The sequence below is a fragment of the Saccopteryx leptura genome, chromosome 2, assembly GCF_036850995.1.
Source record: "Saccopteryx leptura isolate mSacLep1 chromosome 2, mSacLep1_pri_phased_curated, whole genome shotgun sequence".
In the NCBI taxonomy this organism is placed as follows: domain Eukaryota; kingdom Metazoa; phylum Chordata; class Mammalia; order Chiroptera; family Emballonuridae; genus Saccopteryx; species Saccopteryx leptura.
Window position 1 is genome coordinate 214,646,868 of NC_089504.1, and position 26,521 is coordinate 214,673,388.

Below are 26,521 nucleotides of genomic sequence, written 5' to 3' on the forward strand. Positions count from 1 at the left end.
AAATAATGCAAAAAAAGAGAAAATATAAACACAAAATGTAGGACAGGAGAAATACAGGAATGGGTAAAAGCAGGTTTATAATTGTAATACAATAAATAATACAAAAATAAACTGTTCTGCATACTCACAAGTGTAAGCCTAATTTTGCTCACCACTTTATATAATAAGATTGTGGATTTAAACTCAAATAGATCAGTAACTACATTCAATATAAATGAGTTCAATGTTCCAATTAGAAGACAAAGTTATCAGATCAGATGAAAAAAATCTAATTGCATAATCTAAAGTATAAGAATATAATAAGGTTGGAAGTAAAATGATAAAAAAACAAAGATATCATGCAAATATGAGCCTAAAGAAATCTGAATGTCTATATTAGCATTAGATATATTATACCACAAAGGCAAAGATTTATTACTAGAGATAAAGAGAACCACTCATAATAATTAAAGTTTCAATTCATCTGGAAGATAAAACAATTTTAAATTGTCATGTTCCTAAAACCATGGCCTCAAAGTATATAAATACAAATTGACAAAACTACAGAGAGAAATGAGACAAATCCATAATCATAATGAAGCTGTATAATTATTTAATAATAGATATAACAACCAAACAAAAAAAAATAGGAGTAAGAAAACAGAAGATGTAGTGCTCACTTCGGCAGCACATAAACTAAAATTGGAATGATACAGGGAAAATGAGCAGGACCCCTGTGCAAGGATGACACTAAATAAAAAAAGAAAAAAGAAAACAGGAGATGTGAGTAATATGCTTATTAAGTTATTTGATGACATAGAACATTGAACCTAATTCTTTTCAAGCACACAGGAACATTTGAGAAAACATAGTTCATATTCTGGGGTATAAGGCACATCTGCAAGCTTCAAAGGTTTAAAATAATAAAAAGCAAAAAATTTAGACAATGCGATTGTACTGGAGAATAAAATTAGAAAAATATGCATGTCTAGAAATTTTTAAATATTCTTCTAACTGACCTAAATATAAAAAAAAAATTATAATGAAAGTTAAAAACTACACTGTCACAGTCTACTTGGGCTGCTATAACAAGATACAACAGACTGGCAGCTTAAACAACATTTATTTCTTGCAGTTCTGCAGGCTGGGGAATCCAGGTCAGGGTGCCACTGTGGTTGGGCTCTGGTGATAGGCCTCTTCCTGGTGTACAGATGGCTGCCTCCTTGCTGTATCCTCACAAGGGAAGGAGAGTGAGTAACCTCGGGTCCTCCTTATAAGGCACTAACTCCATCAGAAGGACCCTACACGCATGACCTCATCTGAACCTGATTACCTCCTAAAGGCCCCATCTCCAAGGATGCTTTGGGGGTTGGGGCGTCAACATATGACTTTGGGGGGGCACAATTCAGTATATAGTATATAGTAAACAGTAATGAAACAACCTCAAATCAAACTCTGTATAATGCACTTAAAGAATTATTTATAAGGAAATGTATCACCTTACATGCACATTATTAGTAAAAGAGAAAAGCTGTAAATTAACGAATTAAGTATTCATCTCAAATTAGAAAGAAAACAGCTGCAGTAAAGAAAAATTATAGGCCAATTTCACTCACAGATCTGGATGCAAAAACCCCAAACAAAATATTAGTCATCAGAATCTATTCAATATATTAGAGGAATAGGCTAATATGAAGTTATGGTGTACAGAGATGATCTGTGAATAGTAAAATAAAAGATTTTTATTTTGTGTTTTATGATCATCTTTAGATATTTTCTAAATAACCACTCGTTGTTTCATGAATCAAGAAAAACAGTTTTGAATTAATAATATTCTGCTGATCTCAAAACTCCATGATGTCCACTATCTAATGAATGGAAAGAAGAGAACATGAGCTAGCCACTAAATAGCCATTTCATCTGAGTTATCATAGGTTACAAGACCTAATGTGTCTCAGTGTCTCTATTTGGTTGAGAAAAAAGAAAAGGTGGACAGGAGTAGAAAAGAATTTACAAAGACAAGATGCGATAATAGCAATTCATAGGCTTTTTGCAGACATTAAGGGAGCAATCTCATACACAACTGTCTATAAATAGAATCCATACTGCACTTTAATGAATAATTTAAAAGCACTTTGCAAACAAGGTTAAGAAAACAGAAACCTAAATGCTCAAAAATCAATAGTTCTGTCCTATCCCAACCTGGTGAATTACCGAAACAGACTGAGTTTTATAATATTTTTTAAAAACAGTGGAAGCTGCATGGTTAAGTATCAAAAGCCTTAAAAACTTCTACAAGCTCTGAAAAAATAATTCTGCCTTTAGAAATTTATCCTTCAGAAATAATTAGTGATATATACAATTATTTTTTTACAGAATAGTTATCAAAGCATTATTTATAATGGTAAATACTTTAAAGCAGCATAAATTCCAGATATTGGGAAGTGATTTAATAAATTGAGACACCAACTGAAATAGTATGCAGCCATTCAAAATCATATTTTAGAAGAATATGATATGACATAGAAAATACTATCTAGTGCAAAAAAATTGTTCATAAAACTCGTTATGGAATGAATCCCAAATTTTAGGATATACAAAGCATGTATACATAAAAGTAGATAAAAAATATTGGCTATCTCTGTGTGTAAGATTATGAGTAAAGTTTATTTTGTTCTTTATACTTTCCACTTGCTCCAATTTCTCCACACAAAACATTTGTATTAATTTTACAAATAGGAAAAAAAACATTTTTAAACAATAAAAAACTGACTACCTCAAATAGATTCAAACACCCTTCATCAACCCAAACCCACTTCTAGTGAGAATAACTGGGAGGTCAGTACAGATCTGAAAGATTTGTTTTCTATAGCTGCATAACAAACTATCACAAACTTAGTAACTTAACAATATACATTTCTTTATCTCATAGTTTCTGTGGGTAAGGAGTCTGAGCAGGCTTAAATGAGACCTCTGCCTAGGGCAGGGGTCCCCAAACTATGGCCCGCGGGCCGCGTGCGGCCCCCTGAGGCCATTTATCCGGCCCCCGCCACACTTCTGGAAGGGGCACCTCTTTCATTGGTGGTCAGTGAGAGGAGCATAGTTCCCACTGAAATACTGGTCAGTTTGTTGACTTAAATTTACTTGTTCTTTATTTTAAATATTGTATTTGTTCCCGTTTTGTTTTTTTTGTTTTTTTTAAAATAAGATATGTGCAGTGTGCATAGGGATTTGTTCATAGTTTTTTTTATAGTCTGGCCCCCCAACGGTCTGAGGGACAGTGAACTGGCCCCCTGTGTAAAAAGTTTGGGGACCCCTGGCCTAGGGTGAGGTCAATCTGTTGTCCAGACCATTTTCTTATCTGAAGGCTCAACTGCAGGAGAATCCAATTTTAAACTCACTCAAGCTATTAACAGACATTGTTTCCTTTCTGTAGGACTGAGGGCCTCTGCTTCCTACTGGCTGTCCCTGCAGGCCACCCTCAGCTCCTAAAGCAGGGGTTGGGAATCTATGGCTCGCGAGCCAAATGTGGCTCTTTTGATGGCTGCATCTGGCTCGCAGACAAATCTTTAATAAAAATAATAATAACATTAAAAATATAAAACATTCTCATGTATTACAATCCATTCATTTCATGTTCATGGTTGCGGGTGGCTGGAACCAATCACAGCTGTCCTCCGGGACACCACCAAATTTTTATGGATAATGCGTAAGGTACAGGGGTCATTGTATGGCTCTCACAGAATTACATTTTAAAATATGTGACGTTTATGGCTTTCTCAGCCACAAAGGTTCCCGATCCCTGTCCTAAAGGTTACCTGCAATTTTTGCCATGTTTATAACTTAACATAATCACGTAAGTGACATGTCATCACTTTTACCATATTCTATGAGAAGCAAGTCACAGGTCCCACTTCAATGGGAATGAATTATACAAGAAACAATTATTACTGGTTAATACTTCTAATGAACATATGTACCAAAATCTTAAATGAAATATTACCATATTGGATCCCATAATAATTATTAAATGTAGTACATCATGATAATGTACAGTTTAATATACAGTTTTTCCCAAGAAAGAAATGATGGTTTAAAATTAAAAGAGTAAACTATTTCGCCTCAGTCATAGTTTAAAGAAAACATAATAATAAAACCACCTAAAAGGTGCAAAAAACCATTTGATAAAATTCAAAATCAAGCAATAAGTTTAAAAAACATTTTGTCTTAGTAAGACCATCCTTAACCTAATAAAAAGAATCTACCAAAAAAAAGTTAGAAAACTTCACATTTAAAACTTTAAAAGCCAACAACAAACAAACAAACAATCCAATAAAAAAATGGGAAGAGGACATGAACAGACACTTCTCCCAGGAAGAGATACAAATGGCCAACAGATATATGAAAAGATGCTCAGCTTCATTAGTTATTAGAGAAATGCAAATCAAAACTACAATGAGATACCACCTCACCCCTGTTAGATTAGCTATTATCAACAAGACGGGTAATAGCAAATGTTGGAGAGGCTGCGGAGAAAAGGGAACTCTCATCCACTGTTGGTGGGACTGTAAAGTAGTACAACCATTATGGAGGAAAGTATGGTGGTTCCTCAAAAAACTGAAAATAGAACTACCTTATGACCCAGCAATCCCTCTACTGGGTATATACCCCAAAACCTCAGAAACATTGATACGTAAAGACACATGTAGCCCCATGTTCATTGCAGCACTGTTCACAGTGGCCAAGACATGGAAACAACCAAAAAGCCCTTCAATAGAAGACTGGATAAAGAAGATGTGGCACATATACACTATGGAATACTACTCAGCCATAAGAAATGATGACATCAGATCATTTACAGCAAAATGGTGGGATCTTGATAACATTATACGGAGTGAAATAAGTAAATCAGAAAAAAAAACTAAGATGAATCCATACATAGAAGGGACATAAAAATGAGACTCAGAGACATGAACAAGAATGTGATGGCAACAGGGGCGGGAGGTTGGGGGAGGGGGGAGGGGGTGAAGAAGGAGAGAGGGGTTAGGGGAGGGGAGGGGCACAAAGAAAACCAGATAGAAGGTGACAGAAGACAATTTAACTTTGGGGGAGGGGTATACAGCACAATCAAATGTCAAAATAATCTAGAGATATTTTCTCTCAACATATGTACCCTGATTTATCAATGTCACTGCATTAAATTTATTTAAAAAAAAAAAAAAAAGAACTACATGATTCCATACATTGGTGGAACATAAAAACGAGACTAAAAGACATGGACAAGAGTGTGGTGGTTACCAGGGGTGGGGGGAGGGAGGACATAGGAGGGAGGGAGGGAGAGAGTTTGGGGGAGGGGGAGGGGCACAGAGAACTAGATAGAGGGTGACGGGGGACAATCTGACTATGGGCGAGGGGTATGCAACATAATTTAATGACAAAATAACCTAGACATGTTTTCTTTGAATATACGTACCCTGATTTATTAATGTCACCCCATTAACATTAATAAAAATTTATTTTAAAAAATAAATAAATAAATAAAACTTTAAAAGCATTCCCTTTAAAGTTAAAAACAGTATTAGAACAACCTTATCACTACTTTGTCTATTGGTCCAAACTAAGGAAATAAGAAAATAATAAATAAAATATTTAAAGACTAGGAAGGAAGAAATGAAATTATCTTTATTTACATGGAGAAATTGGAAACAGATCCACACATTTGTGAAATCTGGTATGTTTCAAAGGTAGCATTGCAGAGCACGGGGGAAAGGATGGTACTCAATAAATGGTACTGGTGCAACTGCTTATGCATTTGGAAAAAATCTAAAATTATATCTCTACCTCATACCTCACACAAAAATAAGCTCAAAGTAGAATATTAAAACAAATATTCAAAAAATGTTTTTAAAGAGGAGAATATCTTATGACCTGTGGTAACAAAGAATTTATTAAATAAGACTTGTTAACCACAAACCATAAGGAAAAACTTGATAACTCTGACTACATTAAAATTAAACATCTGTTCATCAAAACAGCATTTTAAAAAGATAAAGGACACAAATAGAATCCAGAATATATAAAGAACTTCTAAAAAGCCATAAAAAGGACAACTGAGGCAACAAATAGACAAACAATATATGTATACAATTTATAGAAGAAACTCAAATGGATAAGAAGTCCTCAAATGCCCTAATAATCAAGTAAATACATATTAAAACAGTGATATATTTCATATCTACTAGACTGACAACAATGAAAATATCTGAATATATAAAGGATTAGCAAAAATGTGAAGAAACATCCCCCTTGCAAAGTACTTTAACAACAGCTCTGAAGTTAGAATTGGGTCTACTCTTGACTCCACAATTCCACTAGTGAATGAATACCAAGTCCACTCTCTCCTGAGTGCTCAGCATAGAGAAAAGGTAGGCCAGTGGGACATGGAATCAGTCAGGAGTATGGGGAGAGATTGAGCAGTCTGCTAGGTGAAAGTCTTCAAATGGGACCCAGGACAGGTAAGATAATAGTAGATGCCAGTCTTGCCAGGAGATGAAACTGGCATGGGGATCAAAACCATGCTTACCTGGGGCAACCTCCTCACAAACAGCAACTGAATCAGTTTATCTTCTACAGCCAATGGGATTCTGTTATTTCCCCCTTAAACTTGACCAGCTAAAACTTCCTAGAGCAGAGTCCCAGTTTATATCAGTTTCCTGTGGCTTTTCTATCAAATTTCTACAAATTTAGTGAATTAACACACACAAATTAATTAAATTACAGATCTGAAGTCAAACATGGTTCTCACTGAACTAGAATCAAGGAGTCAGCAGGGCTGAGTTCTTTTCTGGAGGCTCTGGGGAAGATTCTTGCCATTTTCAAAAGGAGGCTGCCTGTATACCTTAGCCCATGACACCTTCTATTTTCAAAGCCAGAAATGACAGATAATCTTCCTCATTTCACATCACTATAACAATGACTCCTCTGCCTCGCACTTTTACATTAAAGCACCCTTGTGATTACTTTGGGCCCAACTGGTAAACCAAGATAATACCTGTTTGGTTTTTTTGACAGAGACAGAAAGAGTCAGAAAGAAGGACAGATAGAGACAGACAGGAAGGGAGATGAAAAGCATCAATTCTTCGTTGTGGCATCTTAGTTGTTTGTTGATTCCTTTCTCATATGTGCCTTGATGGGGGGGGGGGGTACAGCAGAGCAAGCGACCCATTGCTCAAGTCAGTGACCTTGGGCTCAAGGCAGCGACCTTGAGCTTCAAGCCAGTGATCTTTGGGCTCAAGCCAGCAACCATGGGGTCATGTCTATGATCCTATGCTCAAACCAGTGACCCCACACTCAAGCTGGTGAGCCCATGCTCAAGCCACATGAGCCTGCGCTCAAGCCGGTGACCTCAGGGTTTTGAACCTGGGTCCTCCAAGTCCCAGTCCTATGCTCTATCCACTGCGCCACTGCCTGGTCAGGCAAGAGAATATCTGTATTTTAAAATCAGCTTAGCAACCTTCATTCCATCTTCTACCTTAAATCCTTTTTGCCAAGTAATATAACATATTTACAGGTTCTGCGGATTAGGATGCAACCACTTTAGAAAGTCCTTATTCTACCACACAACCTCTTCTCAAATCTCCCCTACACACACACCTCTATTAAAGTCCCAACCCATGACACCTCCAACCTCAGCACCACCATGTAGCCTGTTCTCCCATTACACCAACCTTCTTGTCTTTTTCTAATTGATTTACACTCATCCACACCCAAATAATTACAATTCATCCTCCAGAGTTCAGCCCAAAGGTCACCTCCTCTCTGAAGCCTCCTTTGATTCCCAGCCTAAATGAATCACCCTTCTTCAATACACTAACCAGCTTTTCTGTGATACCAATTGCAGCCTTGAGGATGGCCCCCTATAACTACCTGCTTATATGTCTTTTCCTCGGTCCAAAGTGGTGAGCCTTTCAATGATAAAAACTGTGTCTCATTCCCCTGTGGGTTTCCAGATCATATCACAGAGCCTGGCAAAGAGTAGGCACTCGGAGAGTACTTCTGAAGCTTGCAGGAGGCAGAAGAAAGCTGCCTCAACAAAAATAGATGCAAAGACTAACCTGGTTAAGTGTACAACCAACAGGGCCAAAGAACTGGTAAAAATGCTCATAACAAAAACACCTCAACAATCCACTGCTTACTTTTATGTGCAACTTACTATCATGTCAAAGAATCTCTGTACCATGAGTAACACCCTCTATTTTATATTGCTAACCTGTGGGGCAATTCTAAAGGAACAGGCAAAATTATCCTCAAGAAAAATAAAGGATTTATGTAAATAATTCACAAAGATGTCCACAAAATTATAGAAGAGTAAATGTTCCAATGCAGCAGAAATGCCTGACAACTGCCCAAGGGCTCCACCTCCAAGAAGGGTGGGAAGCACCATGCCAGTGAGTGTAAGAGGTGCTATAATCGACCCTGTTTAGGGAAAAACAAACTGCTTCTATGTACAAATATCTGAATATATTATAACAAAGGTACATTTTTAAGAGGTGTTTGTTAATCAAACAGGGTACCATTTAATTTCAGTGATTTGCTAGTTGAGCTCCATAGCTAGCAAGAAAATTCCCGTCTGGGGAGGAGACTAAGCGAGGGAATGGAAGTTTTGAGTCCACACCACTGTCCACTTGAAAAAAGAGACAATAACATGGCTTGAGTTTTTTAATGCACACTTCCTTCAGGTTCAATAAAACTCCCCTGTTTTACTTTTCTTTAATAGTGTGAATTCTGAAATTAATTTTAAAACATACTCCAAAAACCACTCTTACATTGGAAAGAAAACCTGAAGATGAAAAACAGATGACACACATTCAGCACCACGGACAGCGGACGCACTACTTGCCTGTAGAATCCTTGCCACCAGGGCTAAGAGATACCAGAACGGCACCCCAAATCCAGTATTCATCCTAATATTTAAGTTTGGGGGTGATTCTAATATATAAGCAGGTATTTTTGTTTGTTATGGCCCAAAGGACCAGCCTTCTTCACCAAAGGGAACAACTTCTAACAAAATGATTCAGTTACCACTTTTGCAATAATGAGATTTCTTTGAAATTATAAATGACTTTGCCATTGACACATGGCTACAAGTCCAGAAATTGGCCAAAGGGCAAGAAACTGACATTGTTGAAACTAAAACACTGCATCCAGTCTTGAATGGCTGATTGTTTCAAGGACCTCATAGAAATTTTGCAAATATAAACGCAGCATGCTCTAAGCTCCCCACTAACAACAGGGAGATAACTTCTTTTTAAATATCTAACAAAATGAGTAAGTGTTGAAATTTTCTTCTAAATACCAAAAAAATAGTAACCATAAAGCTGTATATTTTCTCTAAATATGCATATTAATAATGCCATCTGAAAAAGTGAAGTTCTGAGATCCAATATCACTAGTAATTAGCATCACCTTTGACAACACCCTGAATTCCAAACAGGATACCGAATCTTTTCAGTTATAAAGACTCCTTTTACCATCAAACCTTTTCCACAAGTTTATAATATTAAGTATTAACTAAGAAAATAAGTGAAGTTATACAAATTTTAAAACACCTATAATGAACTTGCACTGTACAAATGGCATCTACATACGAGAAAACAATGGTACTCAAAAGTGGCCAATATTAGTTGGTCAGTGACTGCATTTATATTTGAAGACCCCCCTGGTTTCCAATGGATCTCAAAGTCTGAAAACACCATCCAAAACTACTCCAGCTCCTCTAATGTAAGGATCAATGAGGTCTTTTGGGATCTTGCCAACAAACCCTCCAGAGTGCCACTGTTCTTCAGTCTCTTTGGACCAAACTGGGCCTCTCTGAGTCATTTTAACATAAGTTATTCCTGTGCATGAGGAGACTGGGAATCAACTCTCCTCAACAGGAAAGCTCCCTTGCACGCTTCTTTGGTTCCCACATCTAGACCAAGTTTAAAGAACAGGAAAGGGGCAACAGCTCACCCCTAAAAGCAAGCTAAATTTTGGAAGGATATGTGAAGGCCTGTGCCAAAGGAATGTTGAACTGGAGGGTCTGTATGTTACCCAGGCTAGTCTCAAAGGTCTTTGGTCAAGGTCTGCTAACCCTAGTATACCTTTTCAACACAGAGTGCTGTCAGATCACAGGCAGGGCCCTGAATTCCATGCTGCCTTCCTTGAAGAGACGGCAAGAGGAAAATAACCCTGTGTACGAGATTTAAGATCTGACTTCTTGTTAACTTTCAAATGTGTTACGTGAATAATATACTTCAAAGTAGGAAAAGAAAAATTAGAAGGGCCACCAGGCAAAAAGAAAATATAAACTTCCACTGAACAATGCTTCCAAGAGCCGAACACTGGTGGGAGCAATAAGAAACACATTTTGACCCCAGTGAAACAAGAAAATTCGGTGACCAAAAAAGAAAAATGTGCACCTGCTCCCAGGTAACCTGCTTTTCGCTTTAACACAGGAGTTCACGGAGAGACACAGACATCTCCTCTAAAGGGCAGCTACGGTGTTTGAAGGAGGGGACACAAGGGCACCGCGCGGGTCCCGCTCTCCTGCGTCCCGCTCAGCACCTGCGCGTCTGCCGCAGCTCTCCCGCGTCCCGCCGCACAGGGCGCCGGGGATGCTGCCCTCACTTACTTTCCCAATCACATGCGAGCAAGTTTAAGTCGTTTGAAACTTACGCCTCATAAAGCCCAGAAAAAATTCGGGCAGCTGTTCACCCACAAGCGAGCCTATCCAGCCGTTACTGAAGACAGTGTTTCGCCAACAACTTCTGGGGAAGTGGGGGAAGGGAGATCCGGAGGCACCTCGTCACCCGAGTCCCAATACCCACCCCTGCCCAGCCCCGGCCCCCGGCCCGCTCCGCCTCCTCGGAGAGGTGGGCCGCAGGGCGCTAACCCGGAGGGCCGCGGGCAAAGGGGACAACGGGGATCCGACCTACTCGCCCGTCCGCCGGCGCCGCAGCTGCCGCCCAAGTTGGCCGAGCCGGGCGGGGCCTCCGCTCTTTCGGCCTCTCGGAGGTTCGGTCAGCCCGAGACGCGCGCCCCCGCCCGCAAGCCGGCGGCCAAAGTTGGCGGCCGCCGGAGGTCGCCTCCCGAGACACGATCTCCCGCCTACCGCCCCGCCCAGACCCCAACCCTGGCACGGCCTTCGACCTGGGTCGGATCCCCACCGGGACCCCAACTCCTGGGCCGGACCCCAGCTCCACCTGTGGACCCCGCCCGCGACCACTCACTCACCAGAGGGCGTGCCCGCGGGCCGGCCAGCGGGAGACCGGACCGGGATCGGGGGTGGGGATGGGGTGATCCAGGCGGTGGCGGCCGAGCCTGAGGCGGCAAGACTGAAGAGTACGTGGAGATTGAGGCGACTAAGGCGGCCGTAGCAATTCCTCGCGCTCCAGCCAAAACGCTGCGCGCAGCGCGGGCCCGCCCCCTCTGTGCGGATGACCAATCCCGTGCGGAGCGCCGCCTCTGGCCCCGCCCCCTCAAGTACAGGATCCCCGAAAGCGGGCGTCGCGGACCAATCGAACGGCCGAACGGTGAGTGGAAGACCAATCGAAGCAGATAAAGGTCTCCCGAAAGAAACCAACAGCGTCTCGGTGGCAGGGGCTGAACCGGACCAATAGCGTTGGGGGCGGTACGAAAAGTTGGGGCGGGTAAGGAGGCGGGGTCTTGGCCAGGCTAGTCACAGGCCGGGGTGGGTCCGGGGCGGGGACGGGGCGAGACCCCGGCTGTTTGTGAATGGGAGGGGGGGGGGGGACCTTAAGCGAACAGGTTACTATCCAAGGCGGGGTCTGGGGCGGGGCAAGGGAAGAAACCACAGGTGGGGTGCGTCCCGGGCGGACCCCTAGCTAGGGCGTGGCCTAAGGGTCCCTGCGTCCCAACAGCAGAGTAAACCTGTACTCACCCACTCCCTCCTATCCCACCCGTGGGGGTCGTTCGGTGGTCAGTAAAGAAAATTAGCCTATTCCCAAGACCCGCTGAGTCCTTTCACCTGCTCATCTGCCCTTACCGGGCTGGGCTCCAACGCCTCCAGCGAGCCCCGTTACTCAACCAGTCCTGGCACTTCGGCAGGTGCCCCCTCCTTCCTTCCAAGCCGCGGAATCCGTTTGTCCCGCAGTGTGCCCGTCTGCCCACGGGGCCGACCCAGGACGCTAGTGGGCTTGTGCATGGACGTTCGCAGGTGACTGGTTGGCACACCTGTCCGCAGGAAACCCGAGGACAAAGACCGAAGCGGGCTGAAAAGCTGGGCTGTCCTCGGGGACAGAGCATTCCGGGTGTTTCGTGCCATTATCCTTTTTCTATACCTCCTGGGCTGCGTTCTGCTGTTTTGTTTCTATTCCGGTCATTTTCGTGGCTCTGAACCTTCCTGTCCCATCTGTGCATTGTGGCCTGTACTCAGCAAGAATTATTTCTTCCAGCACAGCATCCACAGGCACTGCGGTGGCCTCGGACCCTCGAGAACCACCGGGAGGAGGGGCACCCGGCCAGGCGGAGTCCTGGAGCGTCGCCCTCACCAGACCCCAGAGCTCTGGACGGTGTTCAGCTTTGCTCGGCCTCATTCGGCCCCGAATCAAGGGAGGGGTCAGCCGGCCGCCAGAGTGGGGCTTGGGGAGGAGCCTGGGAACTGCTGTGTCCTCCGCAGGCATCCCCGTTCTGAGTCTCATTGACACCGTTTGCTCCTAGACTGGGGCAGGAAGCATTTCGTACTGCTTTGTGGGCTGTGAAGGGTAGAAGGAAGGCTTCAGGAAACCCACCCACTCAAAGTTAACCATTATGACCTCTTCTTTTGGTGGAACTATTAGAAATGGCCTAGTACTGGAGCCTCACCACAGGACACAAGGGACCCTGCTGGCGCACCCAGAGGCAGCTATGGCTGGGCGACACCCAGAATAAAAGTTCTGGAGGGTCCACACCAGAGGGGGTTCAGGATGGGGGAGGTCAGGAAGAGCTGCCTGCTCATGTCTTCGGTTGTCATTTGTGTAGTTCAAAGACAACCTTTAAAAAAGAAAGGGTGTTAGCTGGAGGGTGAGAAGAGGCTGGGTCCCCTAGAAAGGCAGCAGCAGCAGAGTCCATGAGTACTTCCTAGGATGAGATCAGGAGGCAGGGGCCACAGTAGCCCCTAACAGCAATGTAGGTGGCACCTGTCAATCAGAGCTGGGAGACCAGGCTCAACTGTGTGCTCTGGGGGGTAGGAAGGAGGATGTAGCAACAGAGGGAGACAGAGTTCCTGGTTTGGTGGTCCCACAGTGGAGAGACTGGGATGTGACACTGGTAACTGAACAAGTAGGGATGACAACACCACATCCAACAGGACTTGGATCAGGGGATAGGTTGCAAGGATTTGCCACATCTTGACTTCATGGCTCTGACTGTCAGCTTCAGTTTGACTCTGAGGGCAAAGGGGCCGGAAGGACCCTGGGGAAACTATTCCCAAACCAGAGTGCACTGTGAAAGCACAGGCAGAGCACCCTTATCCCTACCCCACCTCAGATTACAGGCTGCCAGCCTCCCACTTCCTCATCCTCTACAGGAGCCCAAGGCCTTTCAGCTGCTTTCATTGCCTCCCGAAAGACACAGTTAGTCATTAGGAAAGTAATGATAGTGTTTTCAGGACAGCATGTTGGACCTAACAACTTTCAATTATTTCCAGTTCCTGGGAGGAAAAGCAACTCATCTCCTGCCTCCGCCCTTGTCACATGAGACAATTCGTGTCTGCTGGCATATTATCATAAATTAGCAAATCTCTGAAAGCTGAAGAGTCAACTGGAGCAGCCCCCACCCCCACGCCACAACAGCTGGGCAGGGCGGAGGTGCCTGCTCTCTGCCTTGCCCCTGAACGGGACCAGCCGCCTCCAGGTCTCCACCACCGTGTTGCTATGCTTTCCTTGTGTTAGCACCCTGCGTGTGCTTTTACCGCTGTCACTGCGCCCCTTCCCATGAGAAGTGTACCCAGGGCTCATGTTTATAAATAACTCCATGGTGTCTTGTTGAGGGGTTCAGGGTGCGGGGAAGGAAGGAGCTACATAATTATAATCCACTTGGAATGTCAGATCTAACCCCGGGAAGCCTTACAGCGCTGGCCTTCTTGATTGTCACACACATTCATACCACCAGAGAGCTGGGGGTGGCCACATTATCACAGGCTGGAGCATCTGGAGAGGTGGGGAACAGAGCCTTCTTGTCTTCATATTAGAGGGCTTAAAAGGGCAGGCGTGGGGGGATGGGGGGATGGGGGGATAATTAAGCATAGAAACAGTCCCAGTGGTAATTAGTGTTAATGTCCTCCTAGGTGAGTAGATCTCCCTCTGACACTCTTGCAGGGGCATCTGACGTCTTCTATGGAGTGCAGGGTGTCTGATACTTTCAGTAGGGCCTCCCCCCACCCGCCCCAACCCAACCAAACCCTTCAAGGGCCTGCTACAGTGACAACTTCTGTCATCACAACCACACTTAAGCTTACTTAAACACAAAGACACAGTTTAGGAACAGGGTTATGCTAAAGTTTAGAAAACACTGAGTCCTCTTCGTAGGACCACACCCCCAGGCCATCCATAGAGTATCAACAGCCTGCCCCTCCCTCCCTACATTGCCACCACTGTCCTCACAAAAAGCTTCCTGTAGGCAGGGCAGGTCTGCTGAGCTCAGAGGTGATTCTGTGGTAGCCAGGGTTGTGCCATGAAAATCAGGAAGCAGGCACACTGGTCTGCACACACAGGTTCCTCCCTGTGACATCAGAGCCAAAAGACAGCACCTGACTTGTTTTACCTGGTTGCTGAAACATCCGATTGCAGTTTTATTAGGTGAGGCAATCAAGGGGTCTCCTCCTGTGCCCCTCACCCACCTCCTAAACAATGGTGGGTAGGTCCCAGAGATAGGTTGCAAAGTTAAGGCTAACAAGCCTCTAAGGTGTTCACTTGGATGATGGTGTTGCCAGAAACAGGCTGTAGAAGAAGCAGTGAACAAAGACTGAGCCCCCTAGAGAGATGCACAAGAAGAAGGACAGAGACAGAGAGAGGCATAGAGACAGAGAGAAAGAAAGAGACAGTGAGAGACAGAGAAAAGGAACAGGGAGACAAGAGATTGAGAGACAAAACAGGAGTGACAGACAGAACTGGTCCAGCCAGCCCCAAACTCCCAAGGATTTGTCAGGCTCTGGACTCTCCAGCATCCTCTGGATCCCACCCTGCTTTTATCTTTATATATACATATATAGGCAAGGTTTCTAATATTTTGTATAAACAAGAGAGATACTGCCTTCTTTTTCCTCTCTGAAAAGAATTACCACATCTGGTCACATCACGCAGGGATAGCAATAACTTGGGTCATTCGGACTTCCTTCCTTTTTCGGAAGAATTTCAGGGTAAAAGTGGCAGCCAAAATCCCAGCCCTCCTCCATGTGCCTCAACAGCACCATCAGGGTTCTACAATGAGAACTACTTTCTTTGAGTCACTCCCCACCCTCTGCCCGCCCCCCTTCACTCCAGGTAGCAGGTAGAGACCAGGAGAGAAATGCAAGTTTTCTGACAGCTTCGGGAAGAATGCACCCCCAAGTTGTGTGACTGAATGTGGGGACGTTGTGGATGCTCCTGCAGCCTCATATATCTGCATATATCTGTCTAAAATGGACTCCTATTCACTTGCTGCTTTTTAAATTAGGGTCATGTGAAACTTTTTAGTTGACATAAATGAGAATCTCCAATCGTTATTAGTGGTGATGACTTAAACGCATAGTAGACCACTTTTGTAATATAAAGAGAGGGAAGGGACCAGCTGGGCCTGACCCTCCACACCCTCATTTAATTGAGACCCTTAACTTCTAAGGTTCTACCTATGTGATCTGTCTTTCTACTTGACTCCTGCCATCAAAGACCTCTGATGAGCCCTGGCCAGTTGGCTCAGTGGTAGAGCATCGGCCTGGCGTGCAGGAGTCCTGGGTTCAATTTCTGGCCACGGCACACAGGAGAAGCGCCCATCTGCTTCTCCACCCCTCCCCCTCTCCTTCCTCTCTGTCTCTCTCTTCCCCTCCCGCAGCCAAGGCTCCATTGGAGCAAAGTTGCCCCGGGCGCTGAGGATGGCTCTGTGGCCTCTGCCTCAGGTGCTAGAATGGCTCTGGTTGCAATAGAGCATCGCCCCCAGATGGGCAGAGCATCGCCCCCTGGTGGGTGTGCCGGATGGATCCCGGTTGGGCGCATGCAGGAGTCTGTCTGACTGCCTCCCCGTTTCCAACTTCAGGAAAATACAAAAAAAAAAAAAAAAAAAGACTCTGATGAGAGTCTTAAGGTCAGGTGAAAATGCAAGAATGTAAGTGTTGAGAAATAAAACATTAAAATGTAAATTAAGGAGGAATCTGTGAGCCAGGCCAGCCCAGGCACTATGACTGCTCAAGCCAGCAGGAGCTATGGAGTTTGCAAACTCGTGAGCAAAGGCAAGGCTAGACAAGGCAAATCCTCAGATGGTCTCAAGTGTGCTGTGCCAGCCATTCCCCAAGGTGCAGAGCCAAGGACCCCATGGCAGGCCCTGTAGACAGAGCCAAAACAACAGAAAATGTCATCTACCATGTGCAGTGCAAAGGTAGGTTCTGTCCCTCCCCCAGCCTGACATCCTAGCACCTCAAGTCTGCTCCCTTTGTGCCTAGTTCACCCATAGACAGTAGTCTCTCTCCCCATCACTCTCCCACCTGCAGAGGAGAATCCTTGCCCCTTGTCAGCCCAGTACCTCTCCTTTTCCATCTTTGTCATGGGTTCCAGCTCAGCGACTGAGGACAGAGGTGGAAGCAGTTCTGCTTTTCCATCCTTGAGTCCCAGTGCTGCGGCCACCAAGAGCCTCAGCTCAGCATTATCAGATCCGCTGAGCCATAGGTTGGGTGAATGCAGTAGCAATCCATCACATGAGGATTGTGGCTGAGCACATGCCCAGTGGTCTAGACAGTCATGTCACCCACCTCCATCACACCAGTGCCTCTTCCTCCACATACAACCCATGGCCTCATAGGGGTTCTCTATGGTAACTAGTAGACGAATTCTCACCTGAAGCACAGATGGGGCAGCACAATATGTTGGTGCCAACCAGAAATGGATTACTGCCACATTGCTACCCCTTCTGAGTGGTCCTATAGGTGGTGAAGGGCAATCATCCTAGTAGAAGAGCTATGAGCACAGTACTTAATTATTTCATTTATATAGATTGATAAATATCACAGGTAAGAATACTTTTAGGCTCCAAGACAAGCAACCCACATGGCTTGGGCTATTGATCAAGGACCTATAAGGAGCAAGATTATAAAATTGCAAAGAAGTTTGGGAGAAGAGGCACGTGGATGGTCCTGCAAAAGAGAGCCCAGGGCATGAAGATCATTGTGGCTTATATTAATGTGCTCTAGAAAGCACCTCCTCCAAAGGAAGTACCAAACATCTAGGTGGACTGGATGACTCATCAGTGGATACCAGCCAGCCTCTGTCCTCAGCTACTCCACTGCTTATGTCAGTGTCCCATGAGGAGAGTGGCCATGAGAAAAGGGATGATGGCTATACATGGTTCTGACTGCATGGCCGTCCCTTCATCAAGTCTGATCTAATGACTGCCACTGCTAAGTGCCAGCAGCACAGACCATACTTCAGGGACACCAACCAGCCTCTTGGAGCTAACAAATGACCTTGGAGGATAAGAGTAATTTGTCCCTTACAGCATTTGATATATACTTTTGCCCTTGTCCTTTGTGTCTCCCAGTACCCCAACCAATGATTTACAGAGTTCCCAATCTATTGACAAGCTGTCTATGGAAGACTAAAGATGACCACAAAGTCTTTGATACTCCTTCTTTTAAAAGGTGAAGTTTATGCTTCTCTTTGAAACTGGGTGGGTTCTTTGGTCAATAGAATATGACCACAGGAGTGATGCTGTGCCAGTTTTCTGGGCTAGCCTTTAAGAATTCTAATTCATCTCTCCTGGAATGCTTGCTCTGGGGGAAACCAGCCAATATGTTAGAAGTCTAACTGTCCTGAAGCTGCCATGCTGCGAGTAGACCCAGGCTAGTTCCATGTAGAGGTTGAGTAGAAAGAGAGATATCCCTGCAGCCCCAGCAGCGTCTACCATTTCAGCTCACTGAAGAGGCCTTCCGATGGCCCCAGCCTTGCCACCATATGACTGCACCACATGAGGGCCAAAGTGAGAACCATCCTGTTTAACCTGACAACCCCTAGAACGGTAAGAAATAATAATAAGGCATAGTTTTTCATTGCTAAGTTTTTATGTAGTTTGTTACGCTGCATTAAATAATAAAACTACTTCATACAACATTGTCTTGCACAAGATCTATTTCAAAGTAAAAAAAAAATTATGAAATTGGCACATGACAATGGCACTTACTAGTGTTATCATGTGCCCCATCACCTAGAAACAGCTAGTAAGAATGATAGGCTTGTCAGTGGTTCAAGTAAGGTACTAGTTCTGGGCCAGCACCCCGCAGAAGGCAGTCACTATTCTCTTAGAACACAGAATTTGTGCTGGAACAACAGCCAGCCAATGGCACTGAGTCTCTAGTACCTTAAATACATGCTCCGGGAGCACAGAGGCAAGTTTTGCCCTTTTTACCATTACTCTTGGTGAACCACTTGCATGATTAGAGGTCTTGTCACTGCAGTCTTAGGCTCTGCTGGGTGAGAAGTCCTGATTCCCTGGTTAGGTTGGAAGAATGCTTCTGCCAGAGTTACAACTAGACTGGAAGCCATAACTATTATTTGACCAGTCTTGGTTTTCATGCTAGTGGACAGGCAGGCAAAGAATGGACTTATTGTACTGGTGGTAATCAACCCCAAATTCCACGAGGAGCTAGGTTTGCTGCTGCTCAGTAGAGCCAGGTAGGAAGATGTCTGGAACTGACAGATTCACTGGGGCACTTGGTGTATGTGCTGAGTGATAACTATAAAAAGGTAGTTGCAGCAGCCACAGCCCATCAAAAGCAAAGCAACTAAGTAAGGGCTTGATTCCTTAGGGCAAACAACGCAGACTAATGAAGTTCTGTCTGAGAGAGACTGATCTAGAAGGGAGAGGAGAAAGGAGATGATGAGTACCAGTTTCAGTGCTGAGATGAGTTGTAGCAACAGGTACCACAGCCTGGCTTGCTAACTCTTTTCATAACTTTTTGGTAGATGTGACTAAACATCTTGAACAATCATACTCTCAGAAAATAAACAAAAGCATCTGTTTTCAGGAGACATTGCAAGGGGTGGACTGTATAGTCTCAGTTTGAGGATCACTTAGGGTTGGTGCAATTGCCTTGCTGTCTGGCTGGCTCAGCCCTGAAAATCTTGGCCTTGCTTCTACAGTCATAGAGCTGGGTTGCTATTATTGCCACTGCAGCCACGACATATGATTAAGTATACTAGGATGGCTGTTGCTATTCCCTCATGTCATGTGTGAACAAGACTCAATGATCATTCCCCAAGATCATGATGGAGGCCTCTTGCCTGCCTTCTTGGGACTTTCTTGTTGCCTCTGAGGGGTGAAATGCAGAAAGATATGTCACCACTCATACACATGGAACCTGAAAGTCTGAAAAAGCAAACACCCTCTGAGGCAAACTGACCAATGAGCAATAGGAGCTAAAAGATCAACTCTAACCTCTTCCATTCCCTGTTCACACAGGTCAGAGTTCCAGGAGCATCACGTGGCCTCCCTGAAGACAGAGGTATCAGCCTGTGACACACAGTGACCTCCCTGATATTTGTTTTCCTGCCTCCCAGCCTGAGCCCCCTCTTCCCTCACTCCTCCAGGATCACACTCCCAGGAAAGTGTTAGTGCATAAAAACTGCCTCAGGCTCTATTTTGTAGGGAAACTTGGCTAAGAATAGAAAACAACAATAATAAAAAATTTAACTACACAGCTTGGTTAAAAGGAAAAAAGAGAACTCTTATAATGTCCGAAAAAAAGTGATAAAATAAAGTCACAGTTGTCATGGGAGCTGACACTGGAGCAGTCCTCAGGGAACAAGGAACAAGGTCAGACCCTGCAGTGGTGACAGCTTGAGCTTTCACATGCAGGTCCAATAAGAGATACGGTCTGGGCCTAGGTGAGCTGGGACAGCAGCCTCCTACACAACACGGGCCCTGAAGGGGCCTCATGAAAAAAAGACTAGAAAAATTCTACCCACTGTGCTAAGAAATTAGCAGATCTCTCTCTCTCTCTCTCTCTCTCTCTTTCTCTCTCTCTTTCTCTCTCTCTCTCTTTCTCTCTAAAGACTCCCCCCCCAAAAAAAAAATAAAAACTCTGAGCACATGACATGCGACAGTATAAGGTCTGAATTTCCACTCATTCGTGGAGCATGGATTTCCAGTTAAGAAACCAAAATAAAAACTTGTCTAAGTGATTGATTCTTGGTGCCTGGGAAGAAGGAAACATATATTTTCCTGTAAAGGCACTTCTACAACCCAGATGAGCCCACAATGGAATATTCAAGCTGTACAAGGGGAAGAAACAGCATGAAAGAGTCGACAGATGTAAGAAACAATAGGACTTGTATCCCCCAGAACCATAGACAAATTAGAGAACGGAAACAACAATAAAATAAAAAACAACATGAATAAAGAAAAAACAAAATGTTTAAAGAAGCAAATCATTTAGAAACTCTAGAAATGAAAAATATAATTATAGAAATGAAAAATTCGAGGGAGAGGCTAAAAACAGTCGATGCAGGGTAGAAACAAGATTCAACAAACTAGAATACAGAGATGAGACTATCATCCACAAAACTAAGCATAGAAAGATTAAAAATTATTTAAAATATGGGCCATAAAGAGATGTGAAAAATAGAATAAGAGGATCCAAGTTAGGCAGTCAGGCAAGAACGAGAAGGAAGCAATATTCAAAAAGAGAATAAGAAGTTTTTAAGATGGAAACTGTAGTAGCTTTCTGGGGCTGCCACAACCAAATACCAAAGACGAGGTGACTAAATCAACAGACATTTATTTTCTCCTAGTGCTGGAAGCTGGAAGGCAGAGATCAAAGTGTCACAGGCTGATTACTCTTGAGGTCTCTCTCTTTGCTGTATAGATGGCATCCCTTCCCTGTGTCCTTACATGGTCATCTTCTGTGTGTATCTATGTCCTGACCTCCTCTTGTTATAAGGACACCACCAGTTCTGTTGGATTAGGGGCCACTCTAGTGACCTCATTTTACCTGAATTACCCCCTTAAGGATACTGTCTCCATATACCGGCCACATTCTAAGATGCTGGGGTTAAAAGTACAACACATAAATTTGAGGGCATACCATTCAGCTCACAAGAAAGATGCCTGAAGATTGAAAATGAGGGAATCAGCACTCTGAGACCTGAGCAAAATTAAAACAGAACTCCCCAAAAGAAGAGAACTAGAGAGCCTGACCAGGCAGTGACACAGTGGATAGAGCATCAGATTGGGACACGGAGGACCCAGGTTTGAAACCCCAAGGTTGCCAGCTTGAGTGCGGGCTCATTCAGCTTGAGCAGAGGCTTACCAGCTTGAGCACAGGGGTCACTGGCTTGAGCGTGGAATCATACACATGAGCCCATGGTTGCTGGATTGAGCCCGAAGGTCACTGACTTGAAGCTCAAGGTCGCTGGCTTGAGCCCAAGGTCGCTGGCTTGAGCAAGGGGTCACTCACTCTGCTGTAGCCCCCTGGTCAAGGCACATATGAGAAAGCAATCACTGAACAACTAAGGAGCTGCAATGAAGAATTGATGCTTCTCATCTCTCTCCCTTAGAAGCAGAAGTCCAGGGGTCACGGGAATGTTTCCACCTGAATCACATGTCCCATCCTTCTAGGGTCCATATGCTGGGTCTCCAGCCCCTGGAATTACCTGCCAAACTTTTTAGGAGTGCTTCCAAGATTTGCGTGTGCCTCCCCAGGGCAAACCTAGTCACCAGCATGTGCTCAGGCCAATGGTAGGCCAATGGGTAGAAGTTTTCAAAGTGTGGTAGACAGAACTTGGCTGTTTGTCCCTATCTGTCTGTCCCTATCTGTCCCTCTCTCTGACTTTCTCTCTGTCTTTGTCAAAAAAGAAGAAGAAGAAGAAGAAGAAGAAGAAGAAGAAGAAGAAGAAGAAGAAGAAGAAGAAGAAGGGAGAACTAGACAGAAAAAGTTGATGTCCGGGAAGGGCAACATGTGGTCGGCAGACGATCATCAGCATCTATAGGTGTCGGGATCAAATGAACCTCCATGTCCAGGGCAGCTGCATGTCAAAGAGAAGGCATGTGCCCCACACCACCATTGCAGGGTGGCTGGAGGCATTTCAAACTGACAAAGCCTGAGAATTACAGACTATCTCCAAGGTAATCACTAAGAGCCATAGCCTAGTAGGAGGGAGACTGAACCCAGAAGAAAGACATGGGACACAGAAGCAGTAGTGAGAGGTGTAAATAAGCTTTAGATGTAAAATAAACGATATAGTGAATGATTTGGGGAAATGTGAAAGTAAGGTGGAACAAAGATAGCAAATCTTGGGTTTTTCCCAATGACCCCTGGTGGGTGGAGAAACACCAGAGCTTCTCTTTGCAGTCAGCCCTTGACCTAACACCATAAGTATGAGCAATGTGTCACTATGGTGGGGCCAACTCTGCTGCTCCCACATCAGACCACTCTTCCGCCCGTGGGACAGAGACATTGGGACTTCTGTGCTGTGAGAGGTGACAGAGGCCCTCTCCCACTGGCCACTACACACCATGTGTTGTTCCTGCCTCTCACAGGTCCAGGCCACCACCAGCAAAGGCAGCAGCCCCAGCTGCTCCGCACCAGCGAGCAGTAGCCTGGGCTCCATCTAGCAGAGCCTGATAGACTACGGGCTTTGTTCCCCTCGTCTCTCTCATCATAGTGGGAATTCTCATAGCAGGCCCACCTGGCCTTTAAGTGGCCCATGGCAGCTCAAGCCCTACTTTCTCTATCCCCAGCCCTGTCTCACGCTGGGGTGAATGAGCCAGCTCACTTAGCCAAGTTCTGTCCACCACACTTTGAAAACTTCTACCCATTGGCCTACCATTGGCCTGAGTACATGCTGGTGACTAGGTTTGCCCTGGGGAGGTACACGCAAATCTTGGAAGCACTCCTAAAAAGTCTGGCAGGTAATTCCAGGGGCTGGATACCCTAGAATTACCTGCCAGACCCTTCTAGCATATGGACCCTAGAAGGGTGGGACATGCGATCCAGGTGGAAACATTCCCGTGACCCCTGGACTTCTGCTTCTACAGGGAGAATCAGAGTAGAGCCCTAGAGATTTGAAGGTATCCTTCAGGTCTCAGGGCTACATTCCAGGTTACCTGTGCCCAGGTATGTGGATTGATAGGTGATGCTGCTTCACATTAATAACCATCTCTCACAAAGTAGGTGTTTTAAAAGACACACGTGTGGGCAAAAATGCACACACACATAGGTGTGCACATGCATCCAAGCATGCACACACACACACATCACCCCACAGCCCGAAGACAACATTACTAACACGAGCCCAAGGGGTGGCAGGATGAGATTGCTGACCCCAGCCAGTTCCCACAAGATGTTCTAATCAGGCCTGAAAGCAGAGTGCTGGCACAGATTTTAACAAAAATAAAAAGATCTTATGGAATCTATCCTTTCAGGTAAAAGTAGAGTTTTTAACAATCAGTGAGAAAATAAAAAACAGATTATGTGCTCTGAAAACTGATATTTGAGCTGTTTTTAATGTTATGTGACTTGTTGCCAAAAACTGTTAAATTTGTCACCTATACCAATTCTCATGTTTGTTCATTTTTAAAAGGTAGAAACATTTTTTCTAATCTGTTAAAAAAAACTCTTCCAAATAAAAGCTTTTAGTGAATTTTGAATCCATTTGTTAAAAAACATATAAATGCAACTCATTGTAATAAGTTTGCAAGAACAGCAATGATGTATTTCAAGGGAGATGGGAATTTACCAACCAAATTTCATCAAAAGCTTTTGCAAAATTGGATGGATGGACTGAAACAAATAATACTGTGATTTTGGACGTGCAGCTGACAATGCACTTTTTTTTGAATTTACATATAACTCAGAGGTTCTTTTGTGTTTTTACAGCCACATATTGAACAAGACACACACGGAAACTCAAAAACATTGGTACTCAAAGACACATGCATTCCCATGTTCATCACAGCATTATTCATGGTGGCCAAGACTTGGAAACAACCAAAGTGTCCCTCAATAGAGGATTGGATCAAGAAGATGTGGTACATATATATAATTGAATACTACTCAGCCATAAGCAATAATGACACATTGCCATTTACAACAACATGAATGGACCTTGAGAATATTATACTAAGTGAAATAAGCAAAGCAGAAAAACCTAGGAACTATATGATTTCACACATAAGTGGAATATAAAACTGAGACTCATGGACACAGATAAAAGTGAAGTGGTTACCAGGGGGAAGAGTGAGGAGGGAAGGAGAGTCAAGAAGGACAAATATATAGTGATGGAAAATGATGTGACTTTGGGTGATGGGCATACAACATAATCAACAGTTCAAATGTTATAGAGATGTTCATCTGAAACCTAGCTGCTCTTATTGATCAATGTCTAAATAAAAAGAAAGAGAAATAAGCCTGTCTTAGACCCTGGAAATCACAGTTTCCCTGTGGGCCAAACCAGGCGTTGAAGGAATGAAGCATATTAACTCACACCAGCCTCCCTAAATAGTATTGTAATTATTAACTTTACATTAGTAATAATGTTAAATTGAGTGAAAAAGTCTTTTCTCATTTTTGTGTATATTTTATAGCATATTTAATATTTTAGGACAATTATGCCCATATTTTAATAGATTACATATATTTGGGGGGGAATTTGCTCAGATACTTTTTGACTGATGGGTAGGTGACCAAAAATGTTTAAAGACCACTCATCAAATTAAAGAATTTAAGAAATATTTTTAAAGGGAAAAAATACACAAAACCACGAGGGGAAATCAGGAACAGCAGAAAGCAAAGTGCAGCCAGACAAGAGTTTTACACGGACCGACATACATTGTGTGTTGATTCTCATGTGAGCAAAGGATTGGATCCCTCCTGCAAGGCAGCCATTCACGGCCCCTCTGGCACTGGTAGATACTGAGCTAATAGACCTAAGTCATTAGTACCCAGCATACTGTAATTGCTCCATCAATGCTGCTGAAGTGATGAGGTTGAACTGTACCATTGGCCAGTACTAGATGGTGTCTGACCTACACACCAGCGTTTTGGAGGGGGAGGGAGCAGCTGTAAAGGAACATGGCAGATCTGAGTCTCCAACGCCCACATTTCCTGCCCAGGTGTTCTTCCAGAACTGGCCGCTTGCTCTGAAGAGATAGGACCTGTGTCCACTCCCCTCGAACCAAGGTGGGCCCCTTTGGATACCTCAGTTCAGACCATGGATGCTGCAGAACATCTGCAGCCAGGCCGAAAGGACACTCCAGCTTTTGCCTGAGTCAGTGCGAATTAGCAACCATTCTCATCCCTGCCCCTCCTGGAGGCCCTTCTGAGCACCAGTGACTGAGGCCTGGGTGCTAACTGTGGTCAGTGGCAGCAGGAGCTGTGGTTTGAAGTCCCAGCTGCTCATTTCTGAATGTGAGACTCGACAAGCCATTTGGCTCTGTCTCTCTTGGGCCAGTCACCTGGAGTGCTGAGGCCCAAGTAAAAAATTCTCTAGCCTGAGGCCATCAAACCGGAGAAGTCACATGGAGAGACCCATGGACACAGTAAGAGCTCCCTTGGACCCCACAGTGGAGTCCTCCCAGCCAGGCACAGTTGTGAAGGAGCCTTCGGTGGTCCCCAGCCACCATCCAAGTGCAAGAGAACCCAGGACCAAACAGACAAAAGGAAAATGATTACTCCTCTTTAAGTCACAGAGTGTGAGGGCAGTTGGTGCTGGCACCAAATAACTGGACCAAATGGCTTGTCGAATCTCACGCTCAGAAATGAGCAGCTGGGACTTCAAACCACAGCTCCTGCTGCCACTGACCACAGTTAGCACCCAGGCCTCAGTCACTGGTGCTCAGAAAGGCCTCCAGGAGGGGCAGGGATGAGAATGGTTGCTAATTCGCACTGACTCAGCAAGCACCCAGAGGTGCATTCTACAGCCACACATGGAGGGGAGGCCAGGACCCACGGCTGTCCCAGAAGAGGCTGCTGATGTTCCCCCAGGCCTGACACCACCTGCCTAGGGACACCTCTCACACCATCGGTTACCAAAGGGGCAGCTCATACTGCATTTTATAGAGGAAACTGCATACTGGTACACACTACCAACTGTGCCTGCTTCTTTAAAGTTCAGTAAAGGTAAAATTTTCATCAATCTGTAGCTAGGACATGTCCTCAAAGCACCAGGATTAACAGCTCAGTATTATAGCGGCGCATGTTCATTTTGTGATGTGCTGTGACAGCCTCTCCAGGAGGTGGGACCATCCCCCAGGATCAGTCCTGAGAGCCCTTTAAACAAGTTGTCTCAGCAGAAACTCCCCCCACCACGTCCCTCCGCCCTGG

General features: G+C 44.5%; 1 protein-coding gene and 1 non-coding gene across 8 annotated transcripts in view; one reads left to right on the top strand and one right to left on the bottom strand.

The window, feature by feature from the left end:
* Window positions 1–26,521, bottom strand: part of PCBP3 (poly(rC) binding protein 3) — a 294,334-nt gene that overhangs the window by 260,350 nt on the left and 7,463 nt on the right. For 3 of the 7 annotated variants that reach the window (XM_066369981.1, XM_066369983.1, XM_066369982.1), the window contains exon 1: window positions 11,254–11,401. The exons of 1 other annotated variant lie outside the window; for it this stretch is intronic. The gene's annotated coding sequence lies outside the window, so the exon portion shown is untranslated. Of the gene's footprint in view, window positions 1–11,253; window positions 11,402–26,521 lie in introns of those variants that run through there. 3 more of the 7 variants (XM_066369989.1, XM_066369988.1, XM_066369985.1) reach the window with 1 other exon arrangement.
* Window positions 652–758, top strand: LOC136396529 (U6 spliceosomal RNA). Its single transcript, XR_010749808.1, has one exon. It is a non-coding gene; the product is annotated as a U6 spliceosomal RNA (small nuclear RNA).